Raw genomic sequence first — 22,048 nt, 5'->3', positions numbered from 1 at the left:
GAAGAGAGACAGATCATGTTTACAGATAGGAGGAGCTAATAACATGAAGGTCTCAATTTTATATATATATAAAATGTATTTCAGTGCAATTCCATAACAATCCCAAACACTAATTTTTGTGCAGTTTTACAAGCTGGTTCTAAAATGTTTATGGAAGAACAAAGGGCCAAGAATAGTCAAAACACACCTGAAGAAACAAAATCACAGAGCTTATAACATTATGATAATTAAAAATGGATGTATATATAGATCAATGGAACAGAACAGAAAGTTTAGAAATTGACCTATTAATTTAGGGAAATGAACCATTTGGGAGGAGTGGCATTGCAGATCAGTGAGAAATTAACTATTTTATTATGTTGCCTTTTATTATGTTGATTACATATATGCAAAATAGATAATTGAATCTCTACCTCATGCCATATATGAAATTCAATTCTAGGCTTATTTAGAACTTAAATGTGAAAAATAAAACTTTAAAATTTTTAGAGAATAAATATCTAAGAATATTTTACAGGGCAGGAAAGAATTTCTTAAGAAATCACATATAGCATAATCTCAAAATGAAAAGATTGGCAAATTGGACTCAATAAAATTGAGACCTTGGGTTCATCCAAAGAGACCTTAAATAATGTGTAAAACATGAGCAGCAAACTGGAAGAAGAAATTTGCAACACTTTTCATTAACAAAATAGATTATATAAATAACTGCTACATTTCAATGGAAAAAGACAAATAAGGGACATGCAGAGGACATGGCAGAAATAGTAGAATTCTTAAACTAGGTAATCTTTGGACCATATATACATTCTTTTCCAGTCCCTTTTTTTTTTTTTTTAATTAACTTATTTATTTTTAGCTGTGTTGGGTCTTCATTTCTGTGCGAGGACTTTCTCTAGTTGCGGCGAGCGGGGGCCACTCTTCATTGCGATGCGCGGGCCTCTCACTATTGCGGCCTCTCTTGTTGCAGAGCACAGGCTCCAGACGCGCAGGCTCAGTAGTTGTGGCTCACGGGCCCAGTTGCTCCGCGGCATGTGGGATCTTCCCAGACCAGGGCTCGAACCCGTGTCCCCTGCATTGGCAGGCAGATTCTCAACCACTGCGCCACCAGGGAAGCCCCCATTCCTTTTTAAAAAACTGCTTTGTAGAGATATAATTCACATACCATGCAGTCCACCCATTTAAAGTGTACAACTCAATGGTTTTTAGTTTATTCACAATTGTGTAACCATCACCACAATGTATTTTAGAGCATTTTTAGCACCCCCAAAAGAAACCTGATACTCATTGGCAGCCATTCCTATTTCCAACGCCCCCAACCCTATGTGACCACTAGTTTACTTTCTGTCTCTTTAGATTTGCCTGTTTGGGACATTTCGTATAAATAGAACCATATAATATGTGGTCTTTGTGTCTGGTTCTTTTCATTTAGTATAATATTTTCAAGTTTCACTCATGTTGTAATACGTATCAGTATTTAATTCTTTTTTTTTATTTGAATTTTATTTCATTTATTTTTTTAATACAGCAGGTTCTTATTAGTTACCTATTTTATACATATTAGTGTATACATGTCGATCCCAATGTCCCAATTCATCCCACCACCCGCTTACCCCTGCTTTCCCCCCACGGTGTCCATACGTTTGTTCTCTACATCTGTGTCTCTATTTCTGCCTTGCAAACCAGTTCATCTGTACCATTTTTCTAGATTCCACATATATGCGTTAATATACGATATTTGATTTTTTCTTTCTGACTTACTTCACTCTGTATGACAGACTCTAGGTCCATCCACATCTCTGCAAGTGACCCAATTTTGTTCCTTTTATGGCTGAGTAATATTCCATTGTATATATGTACCGCATCTTCTTTATCCATTCGTCTGTTGATGGACATTTAGGTTGCTTCCATGACCTGGCTATTGTAAATAGAGCTGCAATGAACATTGTGGTACATGACTCTTTTTGAATTATGGTTTTCTCTGGGTATGTGCCCAGTAGTGGGATTGCTGGGTCATACGGTAATTCTATTTTTAGTTTTTTAAGGAACCTCCATACTGTTCTCCATAGTGGCTGTATCAATTTACATTCCCACCAACAGTGCAAGAGGGTTCCCTTTTCTCCACACCCTCTCCAGCATTCGTTGTTTGTAGATTTTTTGATGATGGCCATTCTAACTGGTGTGAGGTGATACCTCATTGTAGTTTTGATTTGCATTTCTCTAATAATTAGTGATTTTGAACAGCTTTTCACGTGCCTCTTGGCCATCTGTATGTCTTCTTTGGAGAAATGTCTATTTAGGACTTCTGCCCATTTTTTGATTGAGTTGTTTGTTTTTTTAATATTGAGCTGCATGAGCTGCATGAGCTTCTTATATATTTTAGAGATTAATCCTTTGTCTGTTGATTCATTTGCAAATATTTTCTCCCATTCTGAGAGCTGTCTTTTCGTCTTGTTTATGAGTTCCTTTGCTGTGCAAAACCTTTTAAGTTTCATTAGGTCCCATTTGTTTATTTTTGTTTTTATTTCCATTGCTCTAGGGGGTGGGTCAAAAAAGATCTTGCTGTGATTTATGTCAAAGAGTGTTCTTCCTATGTTTCCCTCTACGAGTTTTATAGTGTCCGGTCTTTCTTACATTTACGTCTTTAATCCATTTTGAGTTTATTTTTGTGTGTGGTGTTAGGGAGCATTCTAATTTCATTCTTTTACATGTAGCTATCCAGTTTTCCCAGCACCACTTATTGAAGAGACTGTCTTTTCTCCATTGTATATCCTTGCCTGCTTTGTCACAGATTAGTTGACCATAGGTGCATGGGTGTATCTCTGGGCTTTCTATCCTGTACCATTGATCTATATTTCTGTTTTTGTGCCAGTACCATACTGTCTTGATTACTGTAGCTTTGTAGTATAATCTGAAGTCAGGGAGTCTGATTCCTGCAGCTCCGTTTTTTTCCCTCAAGATTGCTTTGGCTATTCGGGGTCTTTTGTGTCTCCATATAAATTTTAAGATTTTTGTTCTAATTCTGTAAAAAATGCCATTGGTAATGTGATAGGGATTGCACTGAATCTGTAGATTGCTTTGGGTAGTATAGTCATTTTCACAATATTGATTCTTCCAATCCAAGAACATGGTATATCTCTTCAACTTTTTGTGTCATCTTTGATTTCTTTCATCAGTGTTTTATAGTTTGCTGAGTACAGGTCTTTTACCTCCTTAGGTAGGTTTATTCCTTGGTATTTTATTCTTTTTGTTGCAGTGGTGAATGCGATTGTTTCCTTAATTTCTCTTTCTGATCTTTCATTGTTAGTGTATAGGAATGCAAGAGATTTCTGTGCATTAATTTTGTATCCTGCAACTTTACCACATTCATTGATTAACTCTAGTAGTTTTCTGGTGGCATCTTTAGGATTCTCTACATATAGAATCATGTCATCTGCAAACAGTGACAGTTTTACTTCTTTTCCAATTTTTATTCCTTTTATTTCTTTTTCTTCTCTGATTGCCGTGGCTAGGACTTCTAAAACTATGTTGAATAATAGCAGTGAGAGTGGACATCCTTGTCTTGTTCCTGATCTTAGTGGAAATGATTTCAGTTTTTCACCATTGAGGACGATGTTGGCTGTGGGTTTGTCATATATGGCCTTTATTATGTTGAGGAAAGTTCCCTCTATGCCTACTTTCTGCAGGGTTTTTATCATAAATGGGTGTTGAATTTTGTCAAAAGCTTTTTCTGCGTCTATTGAGATGATCATATGGTTTGTTTTTTTTTTATAATATTCTTTCTTTTCTAAAGCTCCACTTAATTTTTTTTTTTTTTAAAGAGTTTCACTTAATTTTTATTTATTTATTTATGGCTGTGTTGGGTCTTTGTTTCTGTGCGAGGGCTTTCTCCAGTTGTGGCAAGTGGGGGCCACTCTTCATCGCGGTGCGCGGGCCTCTCACTATCGCGGCCTCTCTTGTTGCAGAGCACAGGCTCCAGACGCGCAGGCTCAGTAGTTGTGGCTCACGGGCCCAGCTGCTCCGCGGCATGTGGGATCCTCCCAGACCAGGACTCGAACCCCTGTCCCCTGCATCGGCAGGCAGACTCCCAACCACTGCGCCACCAGGGAAGCCCGATCATATGGTTTTTATTCTTCAGTTTGTTAATATGGTGTATCATATTGATTGATTTGCATATATTGAAGAAACCTTGCATCCCTGGGATAAATCCCACTTGATCATGGTGTATGATCCTTTTAATGTGTTGTTGGATTCTGTTTGCTACTATTTTGTTGAGGATATTTGCATCTATATTCATCAGTGATGTTGGTCTGTAATTTTCTTTCTTTGTAGCATCTTTGTCTCGTTTTGGTATCAGGGTGATGGTGGCCTCGTAGAATGAGTTTGGGAGTGTTCCTTCCTCTGCAATTTTTTGGAAGAGTTTGAGAAGGATGGGTGTTAGCTCTTCTCTAAATGTTTGATAGAATTCACCTGTGAAGCCATCTGGTCCTGGACTTTTGTTTGTTGGAAGATTTTTAATCACAGTTTCAATTTCATTACTTGTGATTGGTTTGTTCATGTCTTCTATTTCTTCCTGGTTCAGTCTTGGAAGGTTATAGTTTTCTAAGAATTTGTCCATTTCTTCCAGGTTGTCCATTTTATTGGCATAGAGTTGCTTGTAGTAGTCTCTTATGATGCTTTGTATTTCTGCAGTGTCCATTATAACTTCTTCTCTTTCATTTCTAATGTTATTGATTTGAGTCCTCTCCCTCTTTTTCTTGATCAGTCTGGCTGAAGATTTATCAATTTTGGTTATCTTCTCAAAGAACCAGCTTTTAGTTTTATTGATCTTTGCTATTGTTTTCTTTGTTTCTATTTCATTTATTTCTGCTCTGATCTTTATGATTTCTTTCCTTCTACTGACTTTGGGTTTTGTTTGTTCTTCTTTCTCTAGTTCCTTTAGGTATAAGATTAGATTGTTTACTTGAGATTTTTCTTGTTTCTTGAGGTAGGATTGTATTGCTATAAACTTCCCTCTTAGAACTGCTTTTGCTGCATCCCATAGGTTTTAGATCGTTGTGTTTTCGTTCTCATTTGTCTCTAGGTAGTTTTTGATTTCTTCAGTGATCTCTTGGTTATTTAGTAACGTTTTGTTTAGCCTCCATGTATTTGTGTTTTTTATGTTTTTTCCCCTGTAATTGATTTCTAATCTCATAGCATTGTGGTTGGAAAAGATGCTTGATATGATTTCAGTTTTCTTAAATTTACTGAGGCTTGATTTGTGACCCAAGATGTGATCTATCCTGGAGAATATTCCGTGTGCACTTGAGAAGAAAGTATAATCTGTTTTCGGATGGAATGTCCTATAAATATCAGTTAAATCTATCTGGTCTGTTGTGTCATTTAAAGCTTGTGTTTCCTTATTAATTTTCTGTCTGGATGATCTGTCCATTGGTTTAAGGGAGGTGTTAAAGTCCCCAACTATTATTGTGTTACTGTCGATTTCCTCTTTTATAGCTGTTAGCATTTGCCTTATGTATTGAGGTGCTCCTATGTTGGGTGCATATATATTTATAATTGTTATATCTTCTTCTTGGACTGATCCCTTGATCATTATGTAGTGTCCTTCCTTGTCTCTTGTAACATTCTTTATTTTAAAGTCTATTTTATTTGATATGAGTATTGCTACTCCAGCTTTCTTTTGATTTCCATTTGCATGGAATATCTTTTTCCATCCCCTTACTTTCAGTCTGTATGTGTCCCTAGGTCTGAAGTGGGTCTCTTGTAGACAGCATATATACGGGTCTTGTTTTTGTGTCCATTCAGCAAGCCTGTGTCTTTTGAGTGGAGCATTTAATCCATTCACATTTAAGGTAATTATCGATATGCATGTTCCTATGACCATTTTCTTAATTGTTTTGGGTTTGTTTTTGAGGGTCCTTTTCTTCTCTGTGTTTCCCACTTAGAGAAGTTCCTTTAGCATTTGTTGTAGAGCTGGTTTGGTGGTGCTGAATTCTTAGCTTTTGCTTGTCTGAAAAGCTTTTGATTTCTCCGTTGAATCTGAATGAGATCCTTGCTGGGTAGAATAATCTTGATTGTAGGTTCTTCCCTTTCATCACTTTAAATATATCATGCCACTCCCTTCTGGCTAATAGAGTTTCTGCTGAGAAATCAGCTGTTAACCTTATGGGAGTTCTCTTTTATGTTATTTGTCATTTTCCCCTTGTTTCTTTTAATCATTTTTCTTTGTCTTTAATTTTTGTCAGTTTGATTACTGTGTGTCTTGGCATGTTTCTCCTTGGGTTTATCCTGCCTGGGACTCTCTGCACTTCCTGGACTTGGGTGGCTAATTCCTTTCCTATATTAGGGAAGTTTTCAACTATAATCTCTTCAAATATTTTTTCGGGTCCTTTCTCTCTCTCTTCTCTGGGACCCCTATAGTGCGAATGTTGTTGCGTTTTCTGTTGTCCCAGAGGTCTCTTAGGCTGTCTTCATTTCTTTTCATTCTTTTTTCTTTATTCTGTTCCATGGTAGTGAATTCCCCCATTCTGTTTTCCAGGTCACTGATCCGTTCTTCTGTCTCAGTTATTCTGGTATTGATTCCTTCTAGTGTATTTTTCATTTCACTTACTGTATTGTTCATCTCTGTTTGTTTGTTCTTTAATTCTTCTAGGTCTTTGTTAAACATTTCTTGCATCTTCTCAATCTTTGCCTCCATTCTTTTTCCGAGGTCCTGGATCATCTTCACTATCATTATTCTGAATTCTTTTTCTGGAAGGTTGCCTATGTCCACTTCATTTAGTTGTTTTTCTGGGGTTTTATCTTGTTCCTTCATCTGGTACATAGCCCTCTGCCTTTTCATTTTGTATATCTTTCTGTGAATGTGGTTTTTGTTACCCAGGCTGCAGGATTGTAGTTCTTCTTGCTTCTGCTGTCTGCAAGCTTCCTGATGGGAGGGACTGGTGGTGGGTAGAGCTGGGTGTTGCTCTGGTGGGCAAAGCTCAGTAAAACTTTAATCTGCTTGTCTGCTGATGGGTGGGGCTGAGTTCTCTCCCTGTTGGTTGTTTGGCCTGAGGCAACCCAGCACTGGAGTGTACAGGCTCTTTAGTGGGGCTGATGGCAGACTCTGGGTTGGCTTATGCCAAGGAGCACTTCCCAGAACCTCTGCTGCCAGTGTCCTTGTCCCCTCAGTGAGCCACAGCCACCCCCCGCCTCTGCAGGAGACCCTCCAACACTAGCAGGTAGGTCTGGTTCAGTCTCCTGTGGGGTCACTGCTCCTTCCCCTTGGGTCCCATGCACACACTACTTTGTGTGTGCTCCCCAAGAGTGGAGTCTCTGTTCCTCAGTCCTGTTGAAGTCCTGCAATCAAATCCCGCTAGCCTTCAAAGTGTGATTCTCTGGGCATTCCTCCTCCCGTCGTTGGACCCCCAGGTTGGGAAGCCTGACGTGGGGCTCATAACCTCCACTCCACTGGGTGAATTCTGTGGTATAAGTGTTCTCCAGTTTGTGAGTCACCCACCCAGCAGTTATGGGATTTGATTTTATTGTGATTGCACCCCTCCTACTGTCTCATTGTGGCTTCTCCTTTGTCTTTGGATGCGGGGTATCTTTTTTGGTGAGTTCCAGTGTCTTCCTGTCGATGATTTTTCAGCAGTTAGTTGTGATTCTGGTGCTCTCACAAGAGGGAGTGAGAGCACGTCCTTCTACTCCGCCATCTTCTTCCATTCATCACTTGATAGACATTTGATTGTTTCCATTTTTTGGCTGTTAATTTGGCTGCTATATACATTGATGTACAAGTTTTGTACGTCAATGTGTGGACATATACTTTCATTTCTGTTGTGTCTATACCTAGGACTAGAATTACTAGAACATTTGGTAACTCTACGTTTAATCCGAGGAACTGCTGGACTATTTTTTTAAAAGTGGCTACACCATTTTATATTCCCACCAGCAGGATTTCAATTTCTCCACATCCTCACGGACACTTGTTATTATCTGTAGTTTTGATTATGGCCATCCTCGTAGATGTGAAGTGGTATCACACCGTGGTTTTGATTTGCATTTCTCTGCTTGCTAAGGATGTTGAGCATCTTCTCATGGGTTTATTGGCCATTTGTATATTTTCCTCAGTGAAACGTGCATTCTTTTCAAATACAAACTATTTCATAATAATACAAATTTTAAGACAGACAGAATAAATATGAGGAGAAAGATTGAAAAGTTTATATAGACAGTTCTGTAGATAAACTTTGCTGTAAATGGCAGCAGAGGAAGGAGATAATTCAAAGGAGATGAGAGTTGAAGAAAGACTACAAATATTTTGGTTCAGCATTCTTTTTTTTTTTTAATGCTACAGTGATAATTATAGTTTATGGCCACCATCTCAGTGGGCAGAGAAAGAGGGAGGCAAAGTGAGGACTAGTAATGGGGAGGGTGAAAGTGGGATGAGATTGAGTTTATTGCAAAATGGAGAGTGACTGAATGATAGAGAGTTACCTTGTCTGGCCAAGTGTTAGAAACAGGTCCCTGTAGGTGCAGAAGGAAAGCTCAGAGGCCACTGGATAAGCAGACTTAACTCCATTGTGAATCAGAATCTCCAGTCACTCTTTGCTTTCCTCTCTATCCAGGGACCTTACTCCTCCACATTCCAAGGAACTAGCTAAACAGGAGAAAAAGGAAAAACACACCAACTAGTTAAAAAAGTCACACAATTCTCAAAAAGCCCCTCAAGAGTATGTTAATGTAAATACAGTTTGAACTAAACCACTTACCTGATATAAACACACAAAAAGACCTTATTAAAAATGAGTTTTTTAAGAAACGCTTGCATGAATTATTTGAATAACTGAACCAATGAAGGGTGAAATTAAAATAAATGTAATCAAATCAAGGTATGCAGTATAAGTGAAGAAAACTACAGTTCACATTCTGAGTTTTATAAAAATATTTATATAGACTATAACTATCAAAGTTATCTCAATTGGGCTATTGTTCTTATTCCTTAATGTTTTAGTGTATAATGATAAAGAGCAATAAAACAAATAAAACCTCTTTGATTTGGACGTAAAGGGGAAATCCAGGCTATGGGAAATACAGTGGGACCATCAGTGTATGTACAGATGTACATAGGCTGGCATTAAACTATTGCCTTACTTTCAGTCCCACCCTTGTGTCCTCTGTCTGTGATGCCAGGCCCAGGACTCTGTAAATCACATTTCTCTTATGCCAGCCAACTACCTGTTAAGCTCTCCTAATTAGGAGATGCTAGAGGCAGACTAGAAGGCTGAAGGAGGGAGAAGGAGCACAGTTTCTCCTGTTTGCTTCCTGCTCCTTTCAGTGACATCTCAGCATTTATTTTCCATCCCAGCAATGATAGCGTGTTTCAGTAGCAACAGTTGGGTCCAGCTTGTAGTTCTGACAACGTTCCTAGAACTAGTTTTACTGTACTTCAGTACCAGCACTAGCTGGCAAGCACCCATTCTGAGAGATCTGGGCTCTAGCTCTGAGAAGTCACTCAGCTTCTAAATTATAATAATTCTAACCTTGTGTCTGTTCTCTCTGCCCTAAGGGTGGTAGCTGGTTCCTACAGCTTCCTATCCCATGATACTTTAGTATTCCTTTTTGTCTTTTCAGTTCTTCAATATCTGGCTGGTTAACAGTTCTTTATATTAAATCATATCTGTAAAAATGACTGTTGCAGTTTCTATTCTGTATCTTAAGTGGACCCTCACTGAATGACTCTGTAGTCATTCAGGTTCCTGGAGCATAGTGAGATATAGTTTATGTAAAATTATTATATATATGTATATTTTATAATACATTATTATTATTTTAATATACTTCAGTATTGAGTAAGCTAAGTTACAAATTTTGTTTATATGTTTGTCAGTGAAAATGACCCATAGTTGCCTTTTCTGATACTATCTTTTACTGGTTTTGATATTAGTGTTATGTGATCTTTGAGGAATGAGCTAGGAAGCATATTATGTACTTTTAAATTAATTAAATTTTATTGGCATTACTTTTTTAGAGCAGTTTAAGGTCCATAGCAAAATTGAGGGGAAGGTACAGAGATTTCCTATATACTCCCATGCCCACATATGCATAGACTCCCCCGTTATCAACATCCCCACCAGAACTGTACATTTTGTTATCATTGATGAACCTACATTGACACATCATAATTACCCAAAGTCCATAGTGTACCTTAGGGTTCCTTCTTGGTGTTGTATATTCCATGGGTTTGGACAAATGTATAATGACATGTATCCATCATTACGGTATCACACAAAGTATTTTTACTGTCCTTAAAATCTTCTATGTTCTGCCTCTTTATTCCTACTCCATGCCTTAACCCCTGGCAACCATGATTTTTACTGTCTCCATAGTTTTGCCTTTTCGAGAAGGTCATTTAGTTGGAATCACACAGTATGTAGCCTTTTCAGATTGTCTTCTTTCACTTATTATATGTTTTGAAATAATTGGTATAAATTGGAATTATTTATTTCTTGAAAGTTTATGAAATTTATCTGTAAATCCATCTGGATCTTGTACAATTTTTAAGATAGTTCTTCAGCTGACGTTTCAATTTATTCTAAATCTATATTTATTTTCTATTTTTTATAGAGCCAATTTTGAAAATTTAAATTTTCTTAAAAGTGTCTATTTTCATCTAGATAAGTAATATAGTATTTTTTATAAAAGTTTAAAGTCATTCCCTGTATTTCTACTTTTTGTTCACAACATTGTTAATTTATATTTTATCGCTTTTTTGAAATTATACATCCCAAAGTTTTAAAAATGGTTGATCGTTCCAAAAATCACCTTTTGGTTTTATTGCTAAATTTTCTTATTTTCTAATCCCATTAATCTCTTTTTTAACCTCAATTATTTCTGCCCTAATTTTCTGAGAGTTTTAAAATCTAGTTGAAAGCTTAGTTCAACAATTTTCAGTCTCTCTTTTTTAAAATACTGCTTTGATGTAACACTGTGGGTGTAGCCTCATGTTCTCATTCTCACACTCTTCAATACTTCTGTATAGTTTATAATTTTCATTTTGTTTCCCCCTTGACCTAAGAATAATTTTGAATGTGATTAACAATTCCAGTTATTTAATAATTTTTTCAGTGGGAGGGCTGTGCTAATGTTTTTTGTTAAGGTTATTAATTTCTTTTTTTTCTTTTTTGCATTATCCTTGGTGATTGCTATGATTTACACTTTACAGAATTCGTTGAAATTTCCTTTGTGGCTTAATAATACATGGTAAACTTTGTCAATGTGTGTTTGAAAAAAAGTGTATAGACTTTGAATTTCATGTGTAATATTTTATTTGTTCTAATTAATTTTGTTTTGACTCCTTGTTTTGTCCGATTTTGAGACAGCTTTGTTAGCATCTTCCTTTAAGATTTTTTATTGTTCATATCTCTTTGTATTTATACAGTTTTTCATTATATAAATTTCAAAGCTATTTTATTAACTATTTATAGATTTATAACTATTGTGGCTTCTTACTGGAGTCCTCCTTTTTTTAAGGAATCATTTAATATTTTCACATTAAATGTTCCTTTGTCTTATATTCTTCTGTAATTTGCCTAATGTGTACTTTTCCACATTGTTATTTTAGATTTTCCTGTGTGCTTTCATTTTAAGGACATTTAAGGATGTCTCTATGGACAGTTTATAAAGAAAGTTTTTTTGTTTTTTTTTAACCTAATCTGTGAGTTGCTATCTTTTAATAGATGAGTTTAACCCTGGCATATGTATTATAACTAACAATTCATTTAACTTTTTCTGGAAATTTTATTTTGTTTTCTATTTACCTCACTTGCTATATATTTCTCTTTTTACCTCCTTTCCAGCCTTTTGTTACTTTGATTTTTTTTTTTTCCCTCACTCTGTTTGGAAGATAATTCTGAGTAATTATGTCTATATTTCTCTTGTACAAACATGTATTTAATTCTTCAGAGTTGCAATCTTCCCCATTATTTAGACAGGTACCTCTATGCATTTGTCATTTTTATATAGTTTGGAATTTTAGTTTGATAGTTGCTGTGGTTTTATTGTTCTAGCAACACATTTAGACAACTCTAAATGTTCTTTTGTTGTTGTTATTGTTCATCATTACTCTTTGAATTCCACTCTTTCTTCATGTATTTTTAATCGTTCCTTTTCCTTTTCTTTCTTTCCCCTCTCTCCCCATCTCCCATTCTTTGCATCCTCTAGTAATTATTTCAGACAGCATTTGCAAGCAGTAAATAATGTCAATCTTTTTCTCTTCTCCTGTAACTTCTGTAAGTTGGATATCCTATATTTATTCATCTGGTTAGTTTTTATTTCTGTAGGCAAAATTTCAATCTCCTCCACGTCTTGTTGATTTTATTTTAGGATGAAATATTCTCTTGAATCTTTTGTTGGAATATTATCTATAATGATCAAAAGTCCTGGCCTGCTCACACTATCAATTTTCCTTCTTTGCATGTAAATTTCTTCTCTTTTTTTTTGAATTTTCTATTGCACTTTCATGGTGTTGGCTTTCTTTAAATATTTGATGAGTCTTGCACATCTTTGTAACTGAAATTCTCTCTTAAACTCAGAGAATGCTGTATCTGTTTTTGCAGCGTGCTTGATGGGAGAAGCAGGACCAGTTTTTTGTTTTTTTTAAATTAATTTTTATTGGAGTATAGTTGCTTTACAATGTTGTGTTAGTCTCTTGCGGTACAGCAGAGTGAGGACCCGTTTTTGAGTGAGATCATAAGCAGATAGAACTCTGTCTAGGGCTCACTGTTCTCCTGGGTGTTGAGAGTTGCCTGGAACACCATCCTGTCTCTCCACCGACTCTCACTTACCTGAAGGAGGAGTTTCTTGTTTCTCTTGCCTGGCCCTTGGGCGGGTTCAGGAGAGCAGGGCAGAGTAGGAAGTTATGTGTGTTCTGGACCCTCTCCTGCTCCTAGTGTCTGCCATCCTCAGACATGGGGGCAACCGTGCTTCCCCTGTTCTTTGCAGCTTCCTTCTCTTAGTTGCATCTTAGGCTGTGGTCTCCTTCTTCAATCCAGTCCTCTACTTTCTGGAGTGCTTGTAGTGTCTCCTTTGTTTTCTACTGTTGAGATGAATTCATTTATTTTGTTTTCTGGCTTGTAAAGGGATTTGTGCCAGGAGCGGAGGCAGCGCGCTGCTCTCAGCCCACCATCCTGAGCTCAGATTACCCTTCACTCCCTAAGATAGTTTTCCTTAAACAAAAATAGCAAAATTCAGTAGCCTCTTTAACATCCTACATGTATTGTTTTGTTTGGGGCTTTGCTTCTGTTTCTAAACCACAACTCACAAAGCATAAGGGTGGTAGCCAGAATTAACATTAATCAGCTAGCAGCTACTTTGGGCTATCGTTTTTAGTTACGCTTAGGCATTCTGTATTTTCATCCTATGTTTTCACATTCTAGAAAAATAAATCTAGGGCTGTATCTGTGTATTTTTAGTCTCAGAGAATATTGAAATGGAGAATAGGTGTTGGACAATTTTCTCATTGATTCGCCAATTGGAATGTTTTCTGTCATTCAACCAAATGAAGATGCAAAACAATAAAAATATTTTTGCAGAGAAGGTAGACATATCCAAGCAGTGTTTTTAAAGTATGAGATGTGATTTGTTTGCATTTTATTGTCTTCTGAATATATCCCTAAGTAATTGAAATTGATGAGAGACGTTTACTAATGATCCCAAAGGAACTTTGCTGATGAGGCTCAAATACAAAGATGCCATGTGATGATTTGGAAGGCTGGTTAAAGAAAGCTGCAATATTGGCTGCTTTGTTGGTGTACTTTACAAAACATCCCTGGAATTTAATAGGGGATTCTTACTGTATTCGATGGTCTAGTAAGAAAAATTCACAAAACCTTTTCTGGGCTGATCCTCTGACATATCAACATTTAAATAATCTGTGAAGTGTTGGTGGGTGTGTGATTCTATTCTAGGAAACTTAATAGATTGTTCAGTGGATGTTTGCCTCCATAGATACCCTCCTCAGATCCTCATTGTCACACGTGACTCTTTTCTCTTCCAATTTAAAAAATCCTTCAGAGAAAGGTATTAGATAATATTCCATGTGACCGTCACTATTTCCATTGCCTCATCTGAATATTTTATGCTATAGGGTAATTTAATTCTTCTATTCTTTCCTTAGTGGCCATAATAATAATTATTACTACTACTTTTTGGGCATTACTTCTCTACTTGTAAATATAGGAATGCACATGAAAGTTATTTATGAAATATAAAGCACTTTTCAAAAATATTAATATTATCTAATGCTAATATTATCATTAGTGTAATATCCTGTTACCAGCATCATTGACTTTAAGGACTTTGGATTAAAAAGTAATAAGAAAGTGTGTGTGTGTGTGTGTGTGTGTGTGTCTTCCTTTCTCTTTTGGTAAGTATATGGTTCTTCTCAATATCAGGAAATAAAAGACTTCCTGAACTTTCTAGCTGAGCACCAGAAAACTTTTCAGCAAACAAATTGATGGTTTCGTTTATCAGTTGGCTTGAGGATAAGGTGTTGGCATGAAATTTAAAGAGAATAAGTTATGAGTAAGTTTGGTGACTTTAAGGAAGTAATTAAACTAGAACCAATTATGATAAGCAAACACACTTTTTGGAGGAACTTGGAGCTTCTCAAAGAAAATCAGCAATTTAGCAGAGAGTGGTCTGCATTCTCTTTATGCTATAGTAGCCATGGGTCTAAATCTTTCATGCCTGCTCTTCATTTTCTATGAAACTGGGATCATACTAGCCCTCCCTTTCTTAAAAACTTGTTATAAAAAGACATTATGAATTGTAAAATCACGGGAGGCTACCAGTGACTTCAGTGTTCATCTAACACCCTTATTTTTCCAAAAAGGAAACAGCTTCAAGTGAACAAATGATTTGTCCCAGGTCAAAAAACTAGTTGAGATATAATGAACTGAAGGCTTTTTAAATCGGAAGAGGCTTTTTAGTTATATATTTAAATCTTTTACTAAATCAGAAGTTCTCTACAACATGTCTTCCAATCATTTTGAGATCTTTCCATGCTAAGAAAATGACTGCTCTTTTCAGAGCAGAGTATTCTATTTTTGGACCACTCTAATTTAGGCAGTCATTGCTTGGGATGAATTGGGCCCGGGGTTCATGTGACTCCTATACCTTGACTCTGTCACAGGTGGGATGCCCCAGAAAGCAGACTCTAAGATAGAAATGAGCATTCAGGAGGTTTATTAGGGAATGCTTTGGGGTTCAACACTTACGGAAAGGAAGAGAAAGAAACAGGGTTCGTCAGAGAGAGAAGTAACCTGCAATGCAGTTACAATGGAATGTTTTAACTGAGGTTGCAAGGAATTTAGAAGATGGAATCACTTTCAAGTGGTCTTGAGTTGGAATAAGAAGGCCAGGCCCTTAAACCTCTATGTCTATCAGTTGCTGAATACAGGCAGCCCTGGGAAGGGGCTGTGGCCTTGCTGAAACAGTTTTCTTTTGCTTAGCCAATCCCAAATGGGACTGGCCTCTGAGGACTGTTTACAGTTGGCACTACCAGTGGCTAAAGAGCAGAATTCCTTTATTTCTGAAAGGGAGTATGGGTGGTACTTCATAGCATCCACCACGAATGATAAATTTTAACATTTTCTTATGAACTTCTACTAAAAAAGATCCCTACTGTCTTTGACTGGGATTTTGTTGTATCTATAGATAAATTTAGGGAGAATGGATATATTAACAATCTTGAATCCTCTAATCCATTAGATATGTTATACCTCTCTATTTATTTAGGTCTTCTTTAATTTCAGTTAGCAATATTTTGTAGTTTTCAGTGTACAAGCCCTAAACACATTTGAACACATTTGTCCGTAAGTATTTGATGCATTTTTGATGCTCTTTTAAATGGTATACTTAAGTTCTTATTTAGAATATTTATTGCTAGTATATAGAAGTACAGTTATTGATTTTGTAGATTGGCCTTGTATTCTGACCCTTTGCTAATAAACTCACTAATTAGTCATAGTGGGTTTTCTCAGTAAATTCCTTAGAATTTTCTATGTTCATGATCATATTGTCCATGAATACAAAAGTTTTACTTCTTTATTTCCAATCAGCATGCCTTTTATTTCCCTTTGTTGCCATATTGCAATGGCTTAGAGCTGCAGTAGATTGGAATAGAAGTGCTGGGAACAGACATCCTTCCCTTGTTCCCAATTTGGTTGAACAACATTTAGTCTTTCATTAAGTAAGATGCTAGTAAATTGTAGTAGGTGAATGAAAATTCTAGAGTAGCAACATGAAAAATACTAAGAAAATACATTAAAAAAAGTATTAAGAGACAATTGCTTATAGTCACTTTAACTGCATTAATACTGGATACAGCAATAGTTGGGACAGGTTGTGAATAATTGCCTCCTTCCTAGCTTTGTTAGAGAGCACGTTTCACATCCTTTAGAAACTTTTCCAAAGTGACAATGGAATAACCAATTCTTTAGCATATGGAAGAATCATAATGTCCTGCAAAAATAATCATGTAGAGGAAAATTAAGTAACTCTATCAGATATTCATCACTTACGTTCGCTGATGTTCATGCTGAGAGAAGTTCATGCTTAGATTAATCTTCAAACAAACTTGTCTGGGATAAATCTTTTTGCCTGGCTTTCTTTGGAGGGGATGTTGACATTTTAACATTAAATTTATAAACACATGTCATATTTATATAATATCTAAACGCCAGCCGCTGCTGCAAGAACAGAGCATGAGCATTCTCATGGACTCATTTCTCCACCACTTCCTCCCAACCCAGCCCTTCTTTATATAGGAATTCAGCTTCCTCTTAAAATCTCCCTCAGCCAGTTCTGGAATATTTGAGGATGGTTTCTCAGCTGTGTCTAGGAACAAGGTTGTTCCCATTGTACTATGTCTGCCTTCTCATTTAGATCTCACTTGTTTCTGCTGGTACTGCTTTCCCTGAAAATGTCAATGTTTCTGCTGTGCATATGGTCCGCTGGTGTTCCTGAGAGACATTCTTTAGATGCCTGACTCTGTGAAGGGCTTTGTCATTTATGCCCTGAAGCATCAGTGGTCATGGTCAGAGTTTCCATAGTCTTTCCTGAAGTCGGCTCCTTTCCCTCCGCAGGGGTCACACCAGGGGGAGAGTGGAAAATTTCTTGCTCTCCTCTTTGCCATCTTTGCCACTTCTCTCATCTTCTCCGACCAGTCATACCACAAACAAGCAAACAACAACAACAGTAAAGTCAAACATTTTCTTACTTAGTCAAAACACTAAAACCTTTATGCATATACCTGCAAGGGCCACCTACAAACCGGTGATAAACAAATCTGGCCTCAGTTGGAGACCTGGCTACACAGCAATGCTTGATTGACTACAGCCAGCCAGTTTGATTTCCATTTGCAAAACAATTCAACAGTCATTTACTGAAGACTCATAGAATCATACAATGAGGGACATTGAAATGAATATAGATGAAAAGCAAAAATGTAATCTTCTCAATGCCTTGAAATTAGAACAACTTCTACTTCACATAGCCTTTTTGTTTTGTCATTATTTTTTCAAATTAACTAAAATCCAGCTCATTATTTTCCAGGCACAAATATTTGCTCACTATATTTAAACACATAAATATTTGATGCCTGAATTAGCATTTGACAGAAAATGACAGAAATGACAGGACATTTGACAGAAAATGGAGTAGAGCTGATTGTGACATTATAGCAAATGAGGAGTGCTGGATCTCTTCATGTGTTGAGATTTCCAGATAGTCAAAAATTACACTCTCTAAAAACCCAGAGCTGTACATTCCAAGGTGTATACAGGACCAAAGGTAGTACTGGATGTTACTAGTTGTAGTCATTTACTTTAATCAGCAATGCCAAGCATGATATTTAGAGGATGATTGAGGACATGAGCATCTTGTAAATATCAAACATGATCATTCCCTGCATTGCTTCTGAATCCTCTACTCTCAAGCACAGTCAAATATTTTCCTGTGTCTCATTTTTACTCAGTTGGAAAAACAAAAGCTGGAACAAAGATACCACCTCATTATTTAATCACCATTTCTTAAATAAATACAATAGTTATTACTCTTATTTATAATAACCAGGAGTATAATAATGCCTCCCTCTAAAGAGAGAGAGATTTTCATTCATAAGACAATTTTCTGAAATCCTCTGCTCATTTATCAAACTGGAAGTTTTGATGAATGAATCAGTTAAAATTTTTTAAAAGTTTTAGTTTTCTTCAACTTTGAAAATTTAATGAGCTGATCTGGCTCATAACGTATGTAAACATGAATATATGTATTTCATTCTCCCATAAAATTTTGGCACCAATACAGATACAAAAGTTTTAATTTACAATTTCTTTGCTGTCTCAATTAGAGGTTTTAAGCCTATTCCTTCAAGCTGCCACTGCATGAGTCATCAGGAAATAGAAATCAACATCCTGAAATAACTTGAATTGGGGTTTGGTGAATGGTAGGACAAAGCAGTGTCTCACCAAATAAAAGCTTTTTATTAACTCTGAAGAAAATAAAACCATCATCAGGCTACAAGTCTTTAATGGAGCTTGAGAAGGATAACTTCCCCAGTTTGGTGGTGGATGTTTCCAGGCTGAGAAAAACTGGTTCTGCCCAGATCGGATGGCAGTGACCTGCTCATTTCCTGCATTTGCTATCATGACATTTCAGTCCCAATTTCATATCTGCTGATGGGTTTCATATCCTCCTCCCTCTTCTCTTCCTGTTAAAATTGGAGCCATTTTTCAAGGTCTAGCTCAGGTCTTTCCTTGGAAGCCTTTTCTGATCCTCCCAGCTTGATTGAATCTCTTCTTGCTCTTACCTCCTAACAGCATTTCTAATCTGTACTGGTCATTTGACCCTTAATCATATGCTATTTTGTATAGTTCATTGCATTTTCAAAGCTGTTTGTCTGATCTCCGTAGCTAGATTAAAGAGTCTTTTAGCACAAGGCTGTTTGTTTTATGCTTATATGGCCCAATGGCTGGTATAGGGGGGAACTATTATGGGTCATTGATTTGGAACCATAGGCCATAATCTTTTTGCTCCAGGAGGCCTGGTTTCGTTGGGATATAAGTGCATCTATCAGGTCTATTCTAATTTGTATGATCATAGGTAATGGTCCTGGAGTCAGATAAACCTAAGTTCAAATTCTAGCTCCATCACTTATGAAATGTGAATGTGGGCAAGTTTCTTAATTTCTTTAAGCAACAATTTGCTCATCTGGAAATAAAAGGATTAATAAAATTGTTGAGAGGATGGAATTAGATAATGCCCATTAAGCACTTAGCATGGTACCTGGCACATAGTTAGCACTAAATAATGGTAAGTATTATCATCACAAGTGCTATAGGTGTTGAAGCATGGTAGACACTCAGTGGCAGTGGTCAGTGAGGAAGGAGGATTGCCTGGGTGATCCTTGCCCAGAGTTGTGAAGCTGATCAGCTAGTCATCAAAAATCGGAGTCCAACACAATGGGGTGAACTCACGCTTGGTGTAGGTCAGTGTCAGGAAGGAGGCAGCGTGTCACTGAGACCCATGCCAACAGGAGTCGCTGGCAGTAATAATTCTAGAAATTCAATTTCTGACCAGTACTGGTTTTGGGTGGTCTTTTCAGTTTGGATCAAGACATTGGACAGCAGCTAGGTTTTCTGAAAACAGGACCCGTTTTTCTAAAAAGCAGGTCAGGGAAGGGAGAGGTCGACATTCAGGTGCCTAGTCAAGCAAATAAGGGTTTAATGTTTCGTTGGTTTAATGTTAATGCTTTTTCTTCCAGCAATGACCCAAAGTCCTTCTGCCTCTTCTCATTTTATCATTTTGGTGGGTCAGGGTGTGGAGATCAGTGGGAGGGAAGATTTTACTTGTAAAACCACTACTAAATAGTTGAAATGTGAGCTATCCTACTGTTAAATCCCAAGGCTTTTCCCAATCCTTAGAGGAAAAAAGTTAATGATAGATTTTGCTGAATTTGAAATGTTTCTTTCATATATCTGTCATATCCTTTTGATGCTTACTTGTCTATATGAGGATTAAAGTAAACTGTGATTCCCAATTTATGACAAAATCACACTTTTCATTATTTAAATTCATTACTATTTCATCCTGCTTTCTGTGTGATTACTCTCAGAATAAACTATGAGTAGAAGCAAGGGAGACATGGAAGGAAAAGTATCATGGTACCGAAATTGAGAGGAGTTTAAGCAGAGGAGAGAGGGAACAAAACTGAGGAGAAATGGTGGGCAATCCAAGAAGGAAAGGGATGGATGGGAAATAGGGACTTCTGAACTGAAGAAGCAAGTTACCATACAAGGAAATCTGGCTCCAGAGAACAATTTATTTTATTACACTTCCTTTTGCTGTTTCATTAACTCAGGAATACTTGGCTTTTTACTGTTGCTATGGAGGCAAAATAGGAAATAAAAACTTACTGGTACAAAACAAGATATAACTTATTTAAATGATAGAAAGACTAGAACAATCACATTCATTTTGCTCTTCTTACTATAAGCTCTAATCCTCCATGATACCTCTCTATGCACAGAGTATTTATTAAGAAAAAGCTTTGGTGATGATATTACCGCGTCACATTGACATTTGAAATTAAATGATCAATGGATAATATAAAGAAGGCCAGGACAGAGTAATTTTGTAATATTTTAAGTCACATTGATGAGACACTTGATAAGAAAATGATTTGCTTTTATTGTGGCATCACTGTTTGTTCTGAGTAAAGCTAGAAAACAAATAACATAATTTGCATAATGAAACCATTGAGAGTAAATCGGGGTCATTCATCAGGGTATCTGTACCATTTTGACTTACAGTTTAAATTCATTCAAGTTTATTTCTCTCCTTACCCCAACTAAACAATGCTTTTGATTTATTCTTGCCATTTAGTGTCACATAAAATAACGTGTTCCTCTAGAAGGAGAAACAGTTTGTCAAGTAGAACTGTATTAAGTGAAACATTCTCTCTGATATGTTTTTAATTTGTTTTATCCCATTTTGCTATTGTAATTTTCCCACCTGCCAGTGGAGATAAGGGACCGTTTAATTCTTCTTCCTTTGGCTCACTAAGGCCACATGTTCATTTTGTCAAGGAGGGTCCACCTGTCTCCAGCAAGAAGAATGGAAGTAACTCAGAAGGGAGGATCCTGCCCTGGGACTCAGCCAAGAGGTCTGACCATCCAGGAGTCAGTTAACAAACGCTCCTGAACACCTGACTACTATTTATCAAACATTGTTCTAGGATCTGTAAGAAAAGCACAAGACAGTGTTCTTACCTAGGCTGATGAAACCTCGTGCTAATTCAGGCTACTCTGAATAATTTATGTACATTCCAAATGTGCTTACCCTTTCCTTTCTCCTACGGAGGAGTTTTTTTTTTTTTTAATTTATTTTAAAAATTGAAGTATAGTTGACTTACAGCAGTATATTAGTTTCAGGTGTACAACACAGTGATTCGACATTTTAATAGATTATCCTCCATATAAATTTATTATAAAATATTGGCTATATTCCCTGAGCTGTACGTTACATCCTTGTAACTTGTTTATTTTTATACCTACTAGTTTATACCTCTTCATCCCCTACCCATATCATGCCCCTCCCCCAACCCCTCTCTCCACTGGTAACCACTAGTTCTCTGTACCTGTGAGTCTGTTTCTGTTTTGTTATATCCATTTGTTTTATTTTAAATATAGGGTCCATAGACCCACAGAAGCCCTTGGATAGAATTCAAATGGTCTGTAAAAATTCCATCTTTTAAATTAGTAATCATTAAAATTTAACAGTTCCTTCAATTACATACGTAGGCACAAACCACAGTAGTATTAAGAGTGTCTGTGACGTTATCACCAGTAGAGCTTACAGATATTTTCATATCATATTACAGTTGTTGCAGATCTCTGGAAATGCCATTTATTCTTTATTACTATTTTTAAGTCAGTTATTGGCAGCTAGAGTTCATTATTTAATGCGTTAATACAGAAGCATGTATATCATTAAATTGCAATTT

The 22,048-nt window shown here is 36.6% G+C and overlaps 1 long non-coding RNA gene across 1 annotated transcript in view; it reads right to left on the bottom strand.

Annotated features, from left to right (window-relative positions):
- The window catches only part of LOC309651753, a 29,984-nt gene extending 9,954 nt beyond the window's left edge, over positions 1 to 20,030 (bottom strand). Inside the window, exons 1-2 of the long non-coding RNA XR_014258364.1 lie at positions 16,937 to 20,030; positions 8,479 to 8,641 (exon numbers count right to left, since the gene is read on the bottom strand). This is a non-coding gene — a long non-coding RNA (uncharacterized lncRNA). The remainder of the gene's footprint in view (positions 1 to 8,478; positions 8,642 to 16,936) is intronic.
- Positions 20,031 to 22,048: the final 2,018 nt, after the last annotated feature.

The sequence above is a fragment of the Balaenoptera physalus genome (assembly GCF_965194825.1).
Source record: "Balaenoptera physalus genome assembly, chromosome: 21".
In the NCBI taxonomy this organism is placed as follows: Eukaryota; Metazoa; Chordata; class Mammalia; order Artiodactyla; family Balaenopteridae; genus Balaenoptera; species Balaenoptera physalus.
Note: the sequence above shows the minus strand (reverse complement) of the source record. Positions and strands in the feature narration are given on the sequence as shown.